The sequence below is a fragment of the Pyxicephalus adspersus genome, chromosome Z, assembly GCF_032062135.1.
Source record: "Pyxicephalus adspersus chromosome Z, UCB_Pads_2.0, whole genome shotgun sequence".
Taxonomy (NCBI): Eukaryota; Metazoa; Chordata; class Amphibia; order Anura; family Pyxicephalidae; genus Pyxicephalus; species Pyxicephalus adspersus.
Genome location: NC_092871.1, coordinates 58,183,614 through 58,205,220, shown reverse-complemented (window position 1 = coordinate 58,205,220; position 21,607 = coordinate 58,183,614). Strand labels below are relative to the sequence as shown.

Here is a 21,607-nt window from a genome sequence, read left to right as displayed (position 1 = left end):
TACAGCACTGTGTAATGTGTTGGCACAATAAAAATCCTGGTAATTATTGTTATTAATAATAATATTAATAATAATAATATTATTAATAATATGTGTGAAATATTGGCCCTTACTCACATCAGGTCCTATTATCAAAAAATATATATCTCCTTTGACAAACTAGTCAAAAGCCGTTTTTGCAACAATTATAGGGAAGTAAATACAGGAGAAATAGGTACTTTTCCCTTATGGTAAGTGTAATCATTGCCATTGGATTTATAAGGATAATGACAGAGTACAAATACCTATCAAGTTGAAAAGAAAATTGATTGGCCATGGGGACTGTAATACGCAAGGGGTCATATATATGGCCTTTTGTAACTGCAGCCGATTCTATGGCCCTGATTTATCAATGAAATGCGCGTACGCTCGACGCGTGTATGTACGCGCCAATATAAGAGGCATTTTTTCCGCGGGCCAGAGTCGAGTGCTAGTACACACACCTTCATTTGCCAGCCAGATTCCTGCCTTGATATATGAGCAATAGGGTTCGGGAATCTGCCAACTAAGGCGATTTGTTTTCAGCTGGGTGATTAAGGAGGATCTGTTAAGCTGTCAATGGTGAGATCAAAGCAATTAATTATCGCACACCTGCTCTCTGTTCTGTGTGCATCTACAGTCCATTACAGGTCAATTAGAATCTTTAATGCTTCAACTTCTTTTGGGTAAGTGCTACTTTTTTAGGTTACATTGTACTCATTAATAAAATTAATTCATTTATTTTTTACATTTGTTGCACTGTTTTCATACTTTTTGGTTTGCTTTGCAACAATGCAAACTAATTTAAAACAAGCTGTATATATATATACTAGTTAACACTTCATAATATGTCATCGCACAATAGTATAAATTGTAAAAAATTGTCACCAAGCATTTGTGATCTAACTAAAATGTCATTGTAGTTTTATTTGATAGAAATCAAATAATTGAAAAAAGGAATATTGCCAAAGATGCATCAAAAAAACATTTAGTGATTTCACTTGCGTATTTATTTCAAAATATATTTAAATGCAATAAATACATATGCATTTTCATAAATTTTATTTACCTGGACTGGTTTGTGTGTGTGTGTGTGTGTGGGGGGGGGGGTCATCAAGTAAGTTTGCTGTTTGGATAAATTGGATGTTATGCATTGATGTGACTTTGTAATCCTCATTATTGTTAGTTTCATCTTTTGCTGCAATGTTTTTGTGCTTGGTTTGTAATGACAGTTTCTTTTGTTTAGCAAATCTTCTTCTGCAATGTTTTGTCTAACTAAACTAATATTCAGTACAAATGTCTGAATGGTTTTCACTCCAAACTGCTACTTTAACCCCCTGTTTGCCTTAGTCCCATTTTCAATGTCACATATTGGTTTTTGAATGTATTATGTACATATTTATTACTTTGTTGAAATTTGCTGCCTGATCTTAGCACTATTGTATACAAACACACTTCCACTTGCTGTCCAAACTGGTTGTCAATTAGTTGTCTAGCTGAGTTGCATACTCATTCTAACACACCTGATGGTGATGGAAGGAGTTCCAGGTTGCCAAGCACGACATCAAACCACATTGATTGCCAAGCTCACAAACAGGGTCAGGCACTCTTACATACCAGATAGTATGCTTTATTAATGTGTTTACATGATTCCAATCGCATTACTATTTTTGTATACAAAAATGCCAGGGACAATTTAACTTAGTGCCAAATATATTTCATTGCTTTGCTCCTACAAACTCATTTTTTTTTTGCTCCAACAAACTTTTTTTTTTTTTGCTCCTCAAATCAATGACCAGAATGTCAAAAGGCGTTTATGCCTGTCCCGCCAGGTCACCCATGACCTGTACATCTTTCTGGAAGGTAAAATTGCAGCAAAAACCAAGAGAAGCTAGGCTGTGCCAAGAATGACGATGCTCCTGGACTCTCTATATATTTTTAGGAAGGCTGTCCTTTCAAACCACATCGCCTTTAATTTGTGGACTGAGCCAGTCTACAGTTTCCTGGGTGTTTATGAAGGTTTCAATGCCATTTTAGACCTTGGCCCACTATATATTCACTTCCTCACATCAGCTTGGGGGTGGAGGAACATAAAGGTAGATTTCTCCTTTAACATGAAGAAGTATCATCCACAAATGTACAGTAGTCTGTGATGTGACATTCCAGAGGCTTGGCAGCACAGCAGAGGGATATTATTGCCCTGTAAAGAAATAGATTACATTATAAGGATGTGTTAAGCAGCATGGTTAATCATGCTTTAGTGGTAACTACATGCTGCTGGATTGTATTTTTCATGCTTTTCTGGCTGCATAAGCAATGCTTGCCCAAATCTAAACTGAATTGCACTCTGCCCTAGTTTGGCAATGTGTATTTGTATAAGGGTCACAAAAAAAGGTCCAGCTCTTACACAAATATTAAAGTGTGCTTGCTATGACTTAAACTCCTAGGTTGGTTTGTAAACCAAACATGATGCGCTGAAATATGTAATGCATGCATTGTAAACATATGTAAATACTCACACGCAAAGACATTAGCAATAATTTAATCCCTGACTCGACGGTCCTCTGCTGTGCTTTGGGAGCTGGAGGCGGGAGGTTGGTGCACCTCTGGCTCGAGTTCCTTTGGAATGTCCCAGGTATTAACATGGTGCAGGCACAGGTTATGCAGGACGCAGCATGCCATGATGACTCGGGCAGATTTCCATGGTGCATACAGGAGCTCACCACCAGGCCACTCCAAGCACAGAAACCATGCTTTTAGTAGCCCGATGGTGTGCCCCACAACCTTGTTGTAATTATGCTCTGCTTCAGACCGTGGGGGGCCACAGCTTTCATAAGCCATAGAAGCTGCCCGTATCCTTTGTCAGCTGTAAAAAGACAAACATAATACGTGTTAGTTCTTGGTATAGTAAGTGTTCTTAAGTAAGTGTGTGACATTGTTACTACTGACTACCACACTGAAGTACTGTGAGCTGTGAAAATAGTAATTATACTAGGGCTTTTGGGAATATCTGAAAGTTAGTTCTTCCCCAATGCTCCAAATATTGTACAATATTTATCAACTATTTGCTAAATTAGATGTTAGCACAAAATATGACAAATATACAATATAGGTAATAGCCTGACATTCTGACAATGCAAAGGGACATAGCAACATAATAGGTGTCTTTAGGATTTTACTACTGTTAGTTGTTTTACGGTAACAACATTTTACATTACCTATTAACCAGCCCTCAGGCATTTCTCCAGAGATGAATTTCTGGTAGAGGGCTGTCTGACGTAGGATATAGGCATCATGACATGATCCTGGGAAACCTGTGCGTGCACTCATGATTCTCCTGTTGCAGTTTAAGGACCTGAATTGCCAAATGGGTGCCATCGATGGCCCCCAAAACATTAGGAAATCCCACTCGCCTGAAGAAATCCACCTTTACCTCCACAATGGCATTAATGACCTTCGTAAAAACCCTGGAAACTGTAGGCTGGCTTAGTCCACAAATTAAGGCCGAGGAGGTTTGAAAGGAACCCCTTCCTAAAATATACAGAATGGCCAAGAGCCTGGTCATTCCTGGCCCTGCATGGCTTCTCTTGGTTTTTGGAGCAATTTTATCTTCCAGCAAGCTGTACAGGTCATGGATGACCTGGCAAGACAGGCGGAAACACCTTTTGACATCCTGGTCACGTAAATTCTCAAGGCAGCTACAATCCAAGAAAATGCATGGCTCCCGGACCCGTCGTGAAGTAGAAGCTTACTCCTGTGGTTGTCGTTGTTGTTGCTGCTCCTCCTCTGTAGTAAGAAGCAGCATTGTGTTTAATGCCACAACAGCAGTAGTGAAGAGCAAGTCTACTTCCAAATCCTGCTCCATGACAACAACAAGTAAAATTCTCGCCCTGGCGCACATTTAAGTGTGCATAAACGTGCACATGAACGTGTGCATAAACGGCGTAAAAAGCAAAATTTGCGCATGTACTGTATCCCTATAAATTTGCACAGAGGTTTTAGCCATTCTGCATGCAAACCAAAACTTTACAAAGACAAAAAAAGAACACGCAAACCAGAAGGCTGCTACAAGAAAAAGGAAAAGTAAGAATACTCCATTTACTTTATTCCTCCAAAAAATGTTTTTGGTGTGTTGTCCCATAACTCTTTTATTTTTTTCCTTCTAGTAACATGGAGCCAAAGAGAATGGCCACCACCGCCACCGTCGCTGCTGCTGCTGCCAGCACGGCCACCACCACCCCAGGGTCTTCAGTCCATAGACCAACAGGCAGCTCCCTCAGGCCAGCTAGATTGCTCTGTGAAACGGTGGTAGGGGTGGACTACTTGGATGACTCTGATGCTTGGCAACCATGTAAGTTCAATCCTTTTACATTACATAATTACAATTTGAATTGATGTTTGCATTTTTGTGGGATTGCAACAGTTTAGTCATTAGCATTGAGAACAAAATAGTGTTTTTACTTATTTATGTTTGGGGTGAAATATGAGATCACTTTCTTTAAATGACCTCTTTAGTATATTTTTACCTTCTTTTGACTTGTATTAACAATGTGTGTATTTCAATTTTTTTTTACAATAGTACACCCTGAGACACAGCAGTCCCCTCCTGCCTCCTGTCTCTAATCATGTTTATTCCCACACTCGTGTAATATGAGTGTTTATTTCACACATTTTTTGCTCTGGGAGTGGTATGTTTTGTGGTTAGATTTGTGGTGAACTGATCAATTCAAATGAACTTGTGTTAGAGTCAAGCTCACTCTATTTGACTTGTGTTTGTGCTTTATTTAACAGATCACCATTTACAGGAGGAGGTTGTTGATCCACTCCAGAGAAGCCAGGAGGAGAATACAGGTAATTTGCTTTGTGTGTGTGTTCAGCCTTTTTAATAGCTAAGTAATAACCTTTGATCTTTTTATATTATATCTATATATATAAAATTTGGTAAGTTTTCTTGGGAGATGTTTCTGGTGCAGCCTGCCTTTGGGAATGTGTGAGCTTAATATGTCAAAATTAATTTTGCCTGTGCAAAATATTGGGGACTTTTGATATGTGAAGACTTTTCACCACATTCATTAATTTTGATGTGATATATCATGTGTCTTTGTAGAACATCCATGTCTGCTGGTTTCTGGTTCTGAAGAATTTTCACGGGCTGCATCCACTGTGGAGGTAGTCAAGAATTAGTCCATTAGTGTTTATTTTGGGATGTGTTGGGGGAATGAACCTTTCCCAATGTGTTCCATTTGTGTTTTTTTTTTGTTTAGGGTGCCTCAGGTGGACATTTACTACAAGAAGAGGAGACACTTGAGGTTTCCGTAAGCAACCTATGTTTAATGTTTAGGATTCAGAATAAATGTGTCTAACATTTTGTCTAACATTTGTTGATGTTCCACTGTCAGGATCCTGTCTGCATAATGTTATGCTGACCCACAAAGTTATGTGATATTGTAGTAATTTTTTATTTTCCCTTTATACCAGTGGATTCAGGTGGATTGGGTCAACTCAGTGTGGGCAGGTTGGCTATTTTGATAGAGTAGTGGAATCAAGGATGTCTGCCCCAAGTTCAAATAATTTGGAACATGTTCTTACGCTCCTACGACCGAGAAGTTAACCAACAACATCTGGCGGGCCATGCATCATCTAACAGAATCAGTCCAAGAACATTCGGCCAGTTTGGGTGCCTACATGTTTAGAGTTGACCATCTCTGTAACAAGTTAAGTGAATCCCTGGGCCAACAATCTCAACTAAATCAGGCGATTATTCACAGGCTGGGTTGGCAAATCCCAATAGGTCCTGCTGGCCCCCCATCCCCCGCCATTCTTCTCCCCGGCTCCACCCTGTTCCCCGGCTGTTGCCTGGCCACTTTCACCTCCTGACCGCCCACCCTGTGCCCCAGCCCAGCCAATTTTCGCATACGTCCAAAAATTCTGAGCAAACATTTGTCAGTACAACTATAGACAACTAAACAACTCATGTCTATTTTTCTTCATGCTAGCCAACGACCTAGAAAGAACCTTCATTTGAAGCATGAATAATGACTGGAAGCTACATGAAATCCTGCTGGACTTTTCTTTGTGTTTGTAACCAAAAATGGTGAAAGTAGTGTGAGAATGTGTTGAATTGCAACATATGTTACAAAAGTTTATTCTAAGGTTAGCTTACAGGCAATCTCCTTGGCCTTGGCCGCCTCCTCTTTCATCAGAGGACTCTGGCTGCAGATGTTGGGCAGCGGGCTCCTCCTCCCCCCGGGATGGCACATCCTCCTCTCTGACTGCCCCCTCTGGTGATGCCTCCTCCACACCCTGGGGGACGGCCAATCGCCTGTGTGGCCGCTGCATAATTTGCAGCCTCCGGCGTGATGGAGAGTTGGCTGTAATAACAAAAACAAATATCCAAAATTATTAAGGGTAGTAAAATTTAGTGAAAAACAAACAGTTCTAGGCTAAACAATACTACTTTACACAAACAACAAACATTCTAAAACACCAGTCCTTAACAAGAGGAGAAGACAAAATGCAAAACTTACCAGACAGGATGCAGTCCCCCACTTCACGTACCAAAACGACCCTCCTCCGCTTGAGGTCACTCCAAACGTGTTGGATCTGGCCGACAGTTGGGCGCGTACCTGCAGAGGTCCATAGCCTGTCTGCAAGCCTCTCCACAATTTGTTGCTTTACAAAAATTTACCTCTGTTGGTCATATTGCCTCAGAAATATTGTCTAAAGAAAAAGAGAAACAAAATGTGGGTTTTTTTTACAACAACCAAACACCTCTTAAAAACAAAAAAAGAGATCAGTGACTGATTGACATATTTTCTGTTGCAAATTGACATAGTTTGGTTGCAATTGTAAAACTGTTTGTTAATATTGTGTGTAGATATATATGGGTATACTATTACTATTATTAAGAAGCTTCCGGTTGCCACCCCACTAAGCTTAATCCTAGTTAAACCATTGTAAAACAATAATTGTGCTCCTAGATGTAAACTCTATTTATCCAGTTTTAGTGAAGCATTGGTAAGTGCCTGACATACATACATACATACATACAATCTAGAGGCAAAATGTAAGCACCGTTGCATTAGGTCAGATAATGCAGCACATGTGGATTTATTTTGTTGACATGGGAAAAAAAATAATTTAAAAAAGTGGATAAATACAAAACACGGGAATATCTATGTGACACAGTGGAATGATGTGCCTTCACCAAAATCAGGATTGTGGTCTCAGCTATCCAGAGGACATTCTACCAGAAGGCTTCCACTGTCCTCCGGACAAAGAAAGATAATTTCCTGCCTTGCGTGATAGCGAGGAGGTTAATTAGTGCTCTTCAAGTACATAGTTGTCAACAGCCAATTTTAGGTGTGTGGACCTCTACCCAGCTCTCATCTGCAGCTCTAATCCATTGAAAAAAACAATGGAGGACGTTTCATTCTCAGCTGTCATCCGTTCAGAGGATTCCAACTGCCGATAAGAGCTGGGCAGTGAGAACAGCGCAGTTAGAATGATATGGGGACACAGGCTGTCCCTTCTCCATTCTTTAGCGGTGCTATGGCTTCTATATAAAAAAACACTTAGGAAAATATAGCCATACTGTGGGCTTGTGTAACAACATCATGGGCAGTGTGATATCTGTGTGTTGGCATTCTACATGTCATATCTTGCAGCCCTACAACTCTGTGTACAAGCACAGAGGACATTCATAGATAATAGCCCCAAAATATCTACAAAATCTCAGGGCACAAGATTTCAAGCATTTGAAGATATGGGGATCCCGAGTGCAAATACTATAGAAAACCTACATTAAGAATGTTTTTTCCAAAGCAAGTACACATAGGAGTCCTTAATTGAAAAAGTGCCCCCCCCCCCGGGCCTACTTACATAGCAAGGAGCAAGTGTCCCCCCACTTGAACCTACATTTTCTGCTTTATGCACCTCACCATTCCCAATAAATTGGGGTTCCTTGAAATGTAGGTATAAATTTCGGGGTAACACCCCAATTGTCCTTGCTACATATGTGGCCCAGGGGGGGCATGAATGGGCTTTTTCGCCTTTTGCCTCCTAGATGCACTTGCTTTTTAAACAGCAACAACCTTCAAGAAATGTGGTTAAGTAGTAGCTAGCAGGATCCTCAAAATTTCAAGCAGTTACAAACAAGGGTTTAGGACATCTGAAGGATTAAAGGCGGTCAGAGTTCTTAGGCTGAGGAATATGAGAAGCAGCCTTAAAACACATTTAAATGTGCAAACTTGCATGATCCATAAAATACATTTAAATGTGCAAACATGCACAATGCATAAAACACATTTAAATGTGCAAACATGCACGATGCATAAAACACATTTAAATGTGCAAACATGCAAGATGCATTAAAACACATTTAAATGTGCGAACATGCATGATGCATAAAAACACATTTAAATGTGCAAACATGCATGATGCATAAAAACACATTAAAAAAAAACACCCAAATGATGAAGCGCAAGTCCCTCTAATGAGCGCGGCATGATAATGCAGATTGGAAATTCCTGGTTTACTCCTGGCTACTGAAAAACGTGCCCACGCCACGCATTTGCACGTACGCCTGCTGTATGCGCATTAGTACCCGTATGTAACCGTTGTTCATACTAATATACTTTTTGTTTTTTTTTTTATGTTTCTTTTTGGAATTATGGACTAACATGCTGGTTTGTACACTTTGAGCCAAACATAGGTTCTTGCTTTTCCAGCCTTTCAGGGTGTTTATTCAGTTTGAATTGCATGTTAGACCTTGCCCAACTATATATTGTCTTACCTCAGCTTGGTAGCGGAAGCACATAAAGGGGGTTTCCTCCTTTAACCAGAAGAAATATCATCCATGAATGTTGCTTGGAGCCAAGCCCATGACATCAGAAATCATAGGCAATCTTTTCAATTTGAATCATGTTAAGTAATATGGTCTAAAAATTCCTCATTGCCTTTTTCTGACTTTCTTCCTATAATTTATTATGTACACACATAAAAGGATACATACAGATATATATGCATATATGTACATACATGAGTGCACATGAAACAAATATACACCTAAAAATAAAAAAGTTACCAGAATGAGGATCTTTCTCTGGAAATTTTTTCTACCAATAGAACAGTTCACACGCACATAGTGGTTACATCACATGAGTTTTAATAAGCCAATTGTGCTGTTTTTAGCCAGTCAAACTAATCATGGAAGGGAACTGCTTAAAAACAAGCATAATAGAATTTTTGCATTGGAGGTCCTGGGACATAGTAAAGGAAATCACAAAAACAAACCCCACAAAAAATATACAAAATTTGGACAAAAACTTTATTTAAAATAAACCTATTTGCTAAAAGGTCACATCAAAATAGAGAGAACACACAGATAACACTAAATTTACATGACAAAATCAACCAAAAAATACACATATAAACCCACACTTGCATATAAACCTAATTATTTCCAAAGTGGCCACAAAAATATTGCAGTCCATGCAATTTATATATATACACACACACACACATACATACATGTATATATAAATATACATCTACAGGAGCAAGCAAGAACGTGGTTTGTGCTCTGGACATAGGTGGAAAAAAAATCTAGTTCCCTGGCAAAAGCGAGGTTTTGCCCGCCAGAGCCCGCTGGAATTTCTTTCCAGGCGGATCAGCGGGTCTGGCATTGGATGATTTTAGGTAGGCGCCTGTGTAAAGAGCTGAAATCAGTTAACTCTTTCTAAACCTGAAAATATTAGGTCATGTAAAAATATGCTTATTTTGCAGCTAATATAAATGTTTAAAACATTTGAACATGCCAAACATTTTTATTTAGGTCTAAGTGAAAGATGTGTGCCATTAGAAAAATTAATTTTTTTAGGGGAACGGTGACTTTTAATGCAAGCTCAGCAGTGTCAAACCGCCGGGGATTCGCAGCTCCAGCAGCGAGATCATTTCGGTTTATACCTTCCGCGCGAATATGCTTGCACCTTAAATTTAGTTATTAAATTGATCAAAGGCTTCCGATTTTGTATCTCGAATATGAATGCGCAAACGAGCTTACGATTTTGCTTGGTGAATCAGCATTTAAATTGGAAAGACAAAAAGATATTTTCATAAAGTGATTTATGAGCATCCTTATAACATTAGAAGTGGAAAAATTGTAACCCCCCTGAGCTTCTACAAGGGTGTTGATCACAACTTTAATATAGAGGAAATGAGATTCATTGCATTGGAAAAAGTTTATATTAATCCAAGAGGTGGATTTTCTTACAGAAAGAAAGCAAGTGGATCTTTTGAATTATGTGCGACCAATTTCCCTGGTTTGAATGAATGTTTAAGCTTTAAAACTTTTTTCTGTAAACCATAAAGGCATATCTTTACTAATATGGCACCCCAATGTCAAATAGGGAAAAGTTTAAAAAAAAAATCTGTTTATGATTATCTATATGTCAGCTATTTATATGTTAAGAATGTATACAAGTCAAAATGATTTATTCTGTATGGATTAAATTTAAACTGTTGACAAAATATTGTTTACTTACGTTGCATCATGATCTCTTACATCTGTGAAGGCTAATTAACCCTAATTAGCCCTCTGGTGGTCATAACTAGTGTTGGTCGAATAGCTCACTATTCGATTCGACACCTATTCGCTCGAATATAGCAAAAAAATTCGGGTGGTCGAATGTCAAAGTCGAACACCATTAAAGTCAATAGGAGGAAAAATTCGGGTTTTTTTCAGCACTGTGTAGAGCTTCTACAGCCTCCAAACAGATGTATCCCGTGTTTTTCGGGTCGGGTCTACCCGAATTCGAACAGCCATATTCGGGTCGAATATAGGGACAACCCGAATTCGAACATCAACACTAGTCATAACATAAGGGTGTCTGTATTTTGGATGGGTTCCTTTGTTGTAACAAGGAAAGTTTTTTTTCTGGAGAGGCAGTACATAAGGGCTTGGCTCCCTTTTCCCTTATCCAATTTAAAGCATGTATTTTCGCATCACGTGTGCAGTAATATCTATGTAACTAGCGACTCGGAGGCGGATAAAGAAGCTGCCTTTTTTCTTCTGTTATCCATGCGGAAGTTCTTGGGCCATGTGGAGCACCCATTTTAGCAAGATATAAAGATGACAAGAGGAACACTTGGATTGTAGCAGTTGGATAGTATGTCTCTGTTAATGGCATGCCAAAGAGAGCAGACATGTTTATATACATGCTGTTGTGTTTTATTAAAGATTTTTTATGAGTCATAGCAAATTAATTATTTATACCAAAATCATCACCAAACAAAATATTTCTCTGCAGTCATTTCCTCTCAAGCCTCCAACCCACGCAACCTCTTCTCTACAATTGACTCCCACCTAAACCCAAGACATTGCCACCTACTTTAGAGATAAAATAGACAAAATCAGACATGATGTCTCTGCCCACCGAGCCACTCTAACCATACCCGTGTGTACAATATCTACGAACGATCGCGTCGTTACCTCTATGTGCAGGATCGGTGCTATACGATCGTTCATATATATCGTGCAGGAACGTTTGTCGTTCGTTTTCCGACGATAATAATTGGAAGTGTGTACGTAGCTTTAGAGTCTTTAGCAATATCTACAATGATACTGATGTTACTGAAAGTGATATACTTTCACTCCATAAACCATATAACTTTGGCAATAACTATAAAACCTATGTTACTGTCAGGATGGATGTAACAGAGAAAGCAAGTATTGAAGATTCCTATGGTGTGGTAAAGGAAACCATGAATAGGACGTGGTCTAGACTTACTAATCAAAAATGCTGGGATTGCAGTCTTCCACCCTGTGGATGAAACAACAGCAGAGGACATGATAAGACTGTATAAAACCAATTCTATAGGACCAATGCTGGTTACTCAGACATTTGCTCACTTATTTATTAATGAAAGCAGCACAAGAAAATACCAGCGAAGTAATGAGTTGTAGCAAGGTTGCTGTGATCCACATTTTCAGTGGTTTAAGGTCTATAGAAAGAATCTCACTTTACATTTTACAAGGACATTTTAACAGAATATCGTTTCAGCAAGGAAGCACTGAATATGTTAACACAATGTCACGCTGAGACCTACAAAACTGATGGGATTATTGGTGTGACCTTCGCTCCTGGCTGGGTTCAAACTGACATGGGTGGTGCAAAGGCTTCATTGAAACTGCATGAGAGGGTGGGTGGAATGATGGAAGTGTTTGACACCCTGACTGAAAAACACAATGGATTGTTTTTGAACTGGCAAGGATTGACTATACCATGGTGAAGCTGGAGGCAAGATTGTGAGAGTTGTACAGGCATAAAATGAGAATCTAGCTGGCCTACGAGTTGCTACAGTACAGCTACAGTTACAGTAGTTACAGTGTGAAATTTAGCTGTTGGTGTCAGAGATAAGCAAATTTCTCGAAAATTCCATTCGGCCAGTTTCACCAAATTTTATGAAAAGATTTGCTTTGATCCAAATTTATTTGCGGCGAATCGCGTTAAAAAACAGCTATTTTTGGCCAGCAAAGAGCCTTGATAGTGGTGTAGAACACTGTGCCTTGCAGTAACACGCATAGGGAGTCTGCTGTGGTAGTATGACATGCAGATGACAAGCGTCGCTATTAGAATCAATGCACACTTCACTTATTTGGGCAGTCACGGGGCCAAAACTGACCAAATAACTCAAGTAGGAACTCAGCCTTACAGGTCCATGTTAGCGTCAAGAAGAAGCGCACTCCTTTTACACTCTCGTCAGCTGATTCCACATAGATGTCTACAGAAGCTGTTCTATTAACCGCTTATACAAGTAGAGAGGGTGTCAGCAGTAAGTTTGTGTTGACGTCACTGATTTTTTTGCCCTTCCTCTGATCCCTCCGAAGAATAACCCACAAAAAACGGATCCTGTCTATGGAGCATATGCCTTCACTCCGGCAGCATTTGCTTAATAATCCATCAGTATTGCTAATGCCAAAAAAACAGGAGTGAATCCCAAACAGAGATGACATGTGAATGGAATATTTGCATGTCTTCTGTGTTTTGTACCCACTCCTGCTTTTGGCCACCAAATCATAAGCCAATTCTGATGGGACCATACAGGCCTTACAGCTGCTACACAGACAGGATCCGTTGTGTGTCTCTTTTTTCCTTCCTTCTGACAGATCAGAAGAAGGGTCAAATAAATAGTGATGTCATTCAGGCCAAAAAAGTAAAATAGTGGCCTAGTCATGGAATGGGGAGGGTGGGAGAACAGCTTGAGAAGTCCACAGAGTGGCACAATGACATAGTGGTGAGGTGGAAGCAGCATAAGGAGACCACAGAGTGGCCCAATGACAGAGTCTGGAGGTGGCAGCAGCATAAGGAGGAGGTTAACATGGCCATATGTAAAACATGTGGGCAGAAAGTGAAGCGTGGCCAGGGTGCCAATGTTGGCACCATGGCCCTGCGTCAACATATGCAGCAGACAGCGTCACGCACTTCATTGTTGCAGTTATTTGTGGTGAAAACGTTTAGTGGCCTATTTCAGTACAAAAAGAAAAATATATGCCCAGTTCACTGTTGCAGTTATTCATGGTGAAAGCGTTTAGTGGCCTATTTCAGTACAAAAAGAAAAATATATTCTCAGTTCACTTCTGCAGTTATTTGTGGTGAAAGCGTTTAGTGGCCTATTTCAGTACAAAAAGAAAAATATATACGCAGTTCACTGTTGCAGTTATATTTGTGGTGAACTCCTTTAGTGGCTAATTTCAGTACAAAAAGAAAAATATATTCTCAGTTAACTTCTGCAGTTATATGTGGTGAAAACATTTAGTGACGTATTTGAGTACAAAAAGAAAAATATATACGCAGTTCACTGTTGCAGTTATTCGTGGTGAAAGCGTTTAGTGGCCTATTTCAGTACGAAAAGAAAAATATATACGCAGTTGTAAGGAGCTGAGGAATTTTGCTGAGTCTTGTAGTTAATTTTTTTTTGTACTTTTGTTATGTTTTTGTAGATGATTGGATTATGTTGAAACTAGTTGTACTCTTCGTAAACTAGCGTCCGCTTCCCCCCTTTTTGCCTTAAAACTCTTCCTTTCCTCCCTACGGCCATAAATCTGTTACTTTGACAAAAATATCTTGTTCTAGGAGAACCACAAGAACACCTGCTATGTCTGCTAATTATCTGTAGTCATGTGATCATGCACTGATCATGTCTTTTTGAGTTTCGAGAGTGATCTAACCACACATTAAATTGCGTGTGTTACACCCTTCCAGCACTGTAAACAGAAGCTATCAGAAAAGAAGGAAATATTGATCCGGGATCAATAGGAAATAGCCTTAACAGTTTGGCGTCAGAAGTGGGATATCTACCTACCTTAAAAAGACCAGGATCGGGTAAGTAGAAATTTTCTTTTCTACCTCTGCCCTTCCCTGGGTCCCTGTAGATATCTTACAAACCTAAGCACTGTGGCAGTGTAAACTCCCTCAAAGAAGGACTGGGTCCTTAGTTAGGAATCTTTTATTGAATTTGTGCACACTGATGGGTTCTGTTTAATGTATAGAGTATAAAAATTTTGTTGCATGATATAGAAGTCTAAGAAATATTGCATATAAGATAAGTTTGTGTACTAATCTGGTTGCTAAGGTGAGGTTGGGTCAATCCTCACTGCTGTGGTTGCCTCGGGCAAGCAGTAATGTGACCTAAGCTGCGTTTTGGTAAGCGGTCCTGGGAACAGGATGTCAGTGAGCACTGCAGCTACCTGCTGAACTAACTGAACTAACAATAACTGTGTACAACCGTCCGATAGTTATACTGTAATTTATACTATGGGGAATTCCACAAAGGAGGAACAGGTCCCAGATCCACATAAAAAAAACATGTAAAGAAACGCATTAAAATCAGACAGAAACAAAAACCCACAGCCATGCCACCCAGTGATGATAATATTTGTTTATAATATTCCAGGGGAAACTCCTGTTGATTTTGTAAATCACAGAGCAGGAGACTATTACACTGACCATTTTACATTACATTTGAAAAATGGCACTGAAAACTTACAATGCCCTGACCCCTTCCCACTGGAAGGATCCTTCTCTAAATTCTATATCAGTTGTATCTTAGGAATGTGTCTCAGTAATTGGGAGGGATGGGGATATAAATTAGATCCACGAGTTCCTGAGTGGGACCAGCAATACATGAAGGCTTGCGGAGAAGTCTGGTATACTTTGAAAATGTATTGGAAAGATTACAATCCCCGTAAAGAGAAAACTGTTGGCCAAATCACATCCTCTTTTCCAGTGTTTCCCAACCTTTCTTAGTCGCGGCACATATTTTACAATTAGAAAAATCCCACGGAACACCACCAAAAAGTCAGACACGTAAATTAGCTACCTGCTGCCATCTAGTGGAAGAGTTTTTTTTGGTTCTGCCTATCACTATACATCGCTGGTATAGACAAATGAAGACAAATTTTTTGCAGTAAATAAATCATTTTGGGACCAATTAACTGAAATTGGATAATTTCCCACGGTACACCCGAAGATCTCTCAAGGCACACTAGTGTGCCGTGGAACAGCGGTTGAAAAACACTGTTCTATTCCACCCCCGTATACACCCTTATATCCACAACTAACAGCAGAAACACAAAGGAGGATGAGGATTACGAGCACGATATCTGTCTAATACAGTCCGTGCAGCAACAAACCGTTACACAGGATTCCCCCTCAGCCCCTCCTCTTCTTACCAAAACACAGACCAAGCAGTCACAGATATTATTACCACCCCCCACTAGTCCTACATCACCCAGCAGCAGCGGCTACACATCATCCACTGTTGTGTACTTAACCCCAAAAACTTATGTGGATAATGAATTTGTTAGGATACATGGAGATAGAAAATCAATGGCCACAGCATTAATGTGCAGACAGAAAGCAGGAGAAACAGTAAGTGATTATGCTCAAAGGTTTAGGAAAGTGTGGAAGGAAGAGGCAGGTCTAGGATTAGAAGGAGATTTGAATGTTGTTTTTACACAGTCACTGATTAATGGATTAATCCCTGAACATGCCAAAACTGCCAAAATGATTATTGATAATTGGAGCATATTACCCCCGCAGGACATAATGGGACAATTGTTAACTAAATATGCGGCAGGTTGCTTTGAGCTACCTGAACCATCAAAACCCCATGTGCAGGGACTCCATTATTCAGGGAAACCCAGAGGGTACAGAGGAAAAGGTAGAGGCAAAGGAGGTAGACAGGACAGGAATGACAATAGAGGATATGAAAATGTTAGAAGGAATCAAGCATGTTTTGCCTGTGGACAGGAAGGTCATTGGGCCAGGGACTGCCCTACACACCAACAGCAGTCAGTACAACAGCAAGCACATAGCACGCCAATGCAGCCACATTCAGCTAACAATTACAACCACCCTGCCCCAAAATACCCCATACAATGGGGAGGGAAACCACATCAAGCATAGGGATGCCCACAGGAAGACTCCACCACCATTTTGTTACAGATTTCTGTCCAGGCTGATGAAAACCCAATAATCACATTAGAAGTAGGACAGTTACTGACAGACTTCTTAGTAGATACAGGAGCGACTTGTTCTGTCCTCCAATCCTGGTCAGGTCCATCTACACCTGGTGGGCCCTCTGTGGGAATAAACGGAGTCATCACCCCTACAAGACGCACACCTCACATTCCCATATGTACAGCACATGGAGAATACATTACACATCATTCAAGATATTACCTAGTTGTCCAGTTAACCTGTTAGGAAGAGACCTGATGGGATCCCTGGGAATGTCACTGGTTGTTGACCCAAAGGGAGGGATTAATGTCAATACAACCTTGCATCTGCCCTTTTTGGATTTTCCAGTTCCTGACAACACATGGTCCACCGGACCACATGACGTGAGATTCCTGAACTGCACCCCATATACAGCACTCACAAAACCACATACACCAAATTTACCAAAAGCAGTATCCTTTACTAAACACAAGGAAGATTCCTTAGCACCCATGATTCAATCTTTCTGCCAGCAAGGCATATTTAAGAAAACCTGCTCTCCTTACAATACTCCAGTAAATCCTGTCAAAAAGCCTGATGGCTCACACCATTTACACAGGACCTCAGAGCCATCAATAAGCTGGTTACGCTCCTGACACCAGTCATGTCAGATCTTAGTACCATCCTTACAGCAGTACCGCCCGAGACCCAATTTTACAGTGTTATTGATTTGGCCAATGCATTTTTCTCCATACCATTATCACCTGAGACTCAGCCCCTTATGGCTTTCATTTTCATGGGACAGCAGTACACCTGGTGTTGCTTGCCCCAGGGTTTTGTTGACTCACCTGCAGTTTTCTCAATTGCCCTCCAGCAGGACCTTGCCAACTGGCAGCCGCAGCATGGTTCAACTTTATTACAGTATGTGTTGATCTATTGTTGTGTAGCCTGTCTCAGGAGGCATGTCAGAAGGATACTATTTCATTGTTGTGTTTTCTGGGAACGGAAGGACAGAGGATGTCGCAGAAAAAAATTCAGTTCTGTCTGCAACAGGTCACATTCCTGGGAATGCTTTTAACCCCAGGATCCTGGCTGCTAGCCCCTAGCCGTGTACATGCCATTACCAGTCTGCCTTGCCCACAGACAAAGAAACAACTGCTCAGCTTTCTTGGCATGATCAATTTCTGCACACACTGGATCCCTGACTGCTCGTATTGGGACTCACAGCTCCATCCCAGTACCACCCCCAGTGCCCCTAACAACATATAATGGTCTGATGAAATGACTAAACCATATGTGGTGTTAAAAGAATCCCTGACCTCTGCCCCTGCATTGAGAATGCTGAATTTCAATGTACCATTTGTATTGTATGCAAGAGAGAATTGTAAAACCATGGATGCTGTGCTTGCTCAGATGCATGTGGGAAAATTGAGGCCTGTGGCATGTGTCTGTAAGCCGTGTACCGGGGGGCTTTTTAGGATACAGCGAAGTCACAAACGGGGAAGGCAACACCGACACCAGCCTATGTAAAACAGAACGTACTTTACCGAGTAATATAACAATGAACAAAATTCCAAATATAAAGACAAAGAAAATTACATTACATACACTCAGCCCAGAGGCTTAGACTCTTGTGTCGACACAGCACAATGCCCTCTTTCAAAATTGGTTTTTTGACCTGCCACACACATAGACCCTAACTTACTAGCTACTGCAGGTTTATTCTCAGTCTCTGGTATTTCAGGCGCCAATACTATAATGCGGTGCGTGCATGATTTTACTGACCCGGGTCTTGTTCTGGATCCAATGATGTCTTTAAACTGAACAACAAGTCTCTTCAGCAAACATGAGGTCCTGCAAGACAGACAGCGCTCCGTTCCTCAGCTCCTTTCAGCCTTTCTGGAAAACAATCCTTTTCCTCTGGACAGGATCTGCCTTGGACGGTGGTCAGCCTCCCTCAGCCACAGCTCCTGAGACTGTAGAATGTGCTGACACTTGGATGCGAGCGGATTCTGTTTCATACACAGTCCTTGCAAGATGTCTGCTTTCCTGCTTCCTGTTTCCTGTCTTCTTTCTCAGTACAACCACACCTCCTATCAATATACAAGTACTGGCAACCTGTTTAGCTGTGTTAAGAAACAGCGGCATCTTTTGGCTGAAATGCAGAATGACAGTCCTATATTTAATTACACACAGACATTGAACAGTGAGTGCTCTTTCACAATCTCACATGTCTCTAAGACACTGCCTGTTACTGTGCAAGGCATGCCAGCCTGTCTGCATGTGCTGGCAGCGTGTGCAATGGCTGTAGAAAGTGTCTCACTTCTAACTTTGGGTCATGAGATGATACTTTACACATTTCATGCTGTACTACACTTGTTTAAGAATTTAACTACTCAACACATAACAGCACAAAGGTTGTCTGGTTATGAAGTTATCCTAACATCCACTGCAGGATTAAGTGTAAAATATGCTCCAGCTACCAGCAGTCTTGTCTCTGTGCTCAATGCCCTCTTAGGTCTTAAAGGGCCAGAGAATGAAGTGCCAGAGTCACACTCATGTATCGCTGAAATACATAACACATCAACCCCACGTTCAGACTTATCCACAACACCCAATTCCTCTAGCAGAAAATGTTTTTGTAGATGGGTCTTGTTCGCGACCCTCTGACAGAACTTATTTAGCTGGATATGCCATGGTACAGCTCCCTGACAGTCCTTCACCAATTCACAGGACATTGAATTCTGTGAAAAGGAAGGATTGACCTTAGATTCCTTTGGAATCTGGTCAAAAGGAGGGATAGTAGGGCTGCCCCAAATAGCAGTACCCCTCATTGTTTTTCAAATTCACGGTATAGGACACAAAAGCATTAAGACCACAACACAAGAAATAAACAAGCGATTTTGTGCCCAGAATTTAAAGGAACACACACAAGCCATACTTTCCCGTTGTCTAACATGTGCTAGAAATAATGTCCAAGGGACAAAAACAGGACAACATGAATATTTGTTACGTCCACAGGGTCCATTTCAAGAGTTACAAATTGACTTCAAACACATGCCAAAGGCTTCCAATGGATGTCAGATAATGTTAGTGATTTCAGATAGATTCCTCAGATGGGTAGAAGCTTTTGTAGTCAGGAAAGAAAATGCAAGGACAGTAGCTAAGATACTATGCAAGGAGATCATCCCCAGATTTGGATGCCCAGTGAGAATAACCTCAGATAATGGCACTCCATTCACTTCCAAGTCACACAGGAGATTTAAAAAATGATGAACATAGAATGGAAGTTCCACATCCCATAACACCCCCAGAGTGCTGGAGTAGTGGAAAGGATGAATAGGACATTGAAAGACAATCTTAGGAAAGCAACTGGAGGGACATTCCATAAGTGGGACCAATACCTACCAGCCATGCTAGCAAAAATAAGAATGACACCCAATCCAGTTAAAAAGCTATCACCCTTTAAAATTTTATTGGGACGTCCATTCCCCACCCCTTGGGCCAAAGAACCTCTTATCTTACTACAAATTCAGGATCAATATGTAGCTACATTAATTAAAAAATTGAACAGCAGCTACGCAGATATCTCTCTCTCTTTTCCTCTCCCTACAGATCAAGGGACGCACCCATTCAAGCCCGAGACGTAGTGTTAGTCAAAGCTCTGCACAAGCACAAATCCTTGGATCCACCTTTTGGACTTCCGGTCACCGTGTAAGCCATCACTGGAACAGCCGTGCTGACCAGTGGAGGACCCACCTGGATACACGCTTCAAAAGTGAAAAAGGCACCACTGACCCAGCACCAGGATGATGCTTCTTGATCCACAAGTACCAGCCCAGATGCTTGTCTGCAGTTTTGGAGCCCTGATGATCATATTCTGCCTTGTTTGGGTCACAACAACTTGCCACTATCACCCTCAAGATTTGCCCTTTATTTGCCTCCAATCAAGCTATAGCCTAAAGAATGACTCTACCCTGTCTATGCACCAGTGAGGATTTGAGTATAGTTATTGGACTGACTTCCGTGGTAACATATGGGAACGTCTTGCCAAAGAAATATATATTAGCTCTGGTTTTTGCTTATCTAATATGCATAGTACTCAAGATATGTTAACTTCTTGTTTGATTGCTGTCTCCACTCCAGTCACCATACTGCTTAGAGTCTTTAGCAATATCTACAATGACACTGATGTTACTGAAAGTGATATACGTTTACTACATAAACCGTATAACTTTGGCAATAACTATAAAACCTATGATTCCCCGAAAAAAAATTTAAATATTACTCAGGAATAGTAATTCCTGACTCGTATGACTTGTAAACCCTCCGAAATACCCCAGTGTAGGATGACAGTACTACAGAGAATTACTCAGCTCCCTCAAGTTATGTATGCCCAAGTACCTGAAGCTGTCTATTTGTATGTAAAGGAACAGAGGTATGAGGTCAAGTAGTTATCCTTTTTTGAAGGATAAAAAGAGGGAATGTAAGGAGCTGAGGAATTTTGCTGATTTTTGTAGTTAATTATTTTGTACTTTTGTTATGTTTTGTAGATAATTGAATTATGTTGAAACTGGTTGTACTCTTCTTATCAGTAAACTAGCGTCCGTTTCCCCCCTTTTTGCCTTGAAACTCTTCCTTTCTTCCCTACGGCCATATATCTGTTACTTTGACAAAAATATCTTGTTCTAGGAGAACCACAAGAACATCTGTTATGTCTGCTAATTGTCTGTAGTCATGTGATCATGCATGTGATCACTGATTTGAACTGTTATATAAACTGTGTGCAAACAATAAAGTTTTGAGAGTGGTCTAACCACACATTAAATTGCGTGTGTTACACCCTTCCAGCACTGTAAACAGAAGCTATCAGAAAAGAGGGAAATATTGATTGGGGATCAATAGGAAATCGCCTTAACAGCAGTTCACTGTTGCAGTTATTTGTGGTGAAAGCGTTTAGTGACGTATTTGAGTATCAGGAGGAGGCCTCATAGTGGCACAATGACAGGGTCTAGAGGTGGCGGCAGCAGCAGCCCCAGGTGGAGACCACACAGTGGCACAATGACAGAGTCTGGAGGTGGCGGCAG

General features: G+C 40.6%; 1 long non-coding RNA gene across 1 annotated transcript; it reads right to left on the bottom strand.

Annotated features, from left to right (window-relative positions):
- Positions 1-1,131: 1,131 nt before the first annotated feature.
- On the bottom strand, positions 1,132-18,677 carry LOC140344042 (uncharacterized). Its single transcript, XR_011923465.1, has 5 exons — positions 18,306-18,677; positions 6,546-6,738; positions 6,182-6,389; positions 2,538-2,884; positions 1,132-2,218 (listed from the first exon to the last, which is right to left on the bottom strand). It is a non-coding gene; the product is annotated as an uncharacterized lncRNA (long non-coding RNA).
- Positions 18,678-21,607: the final 2,930 nt, after the last annotated feature.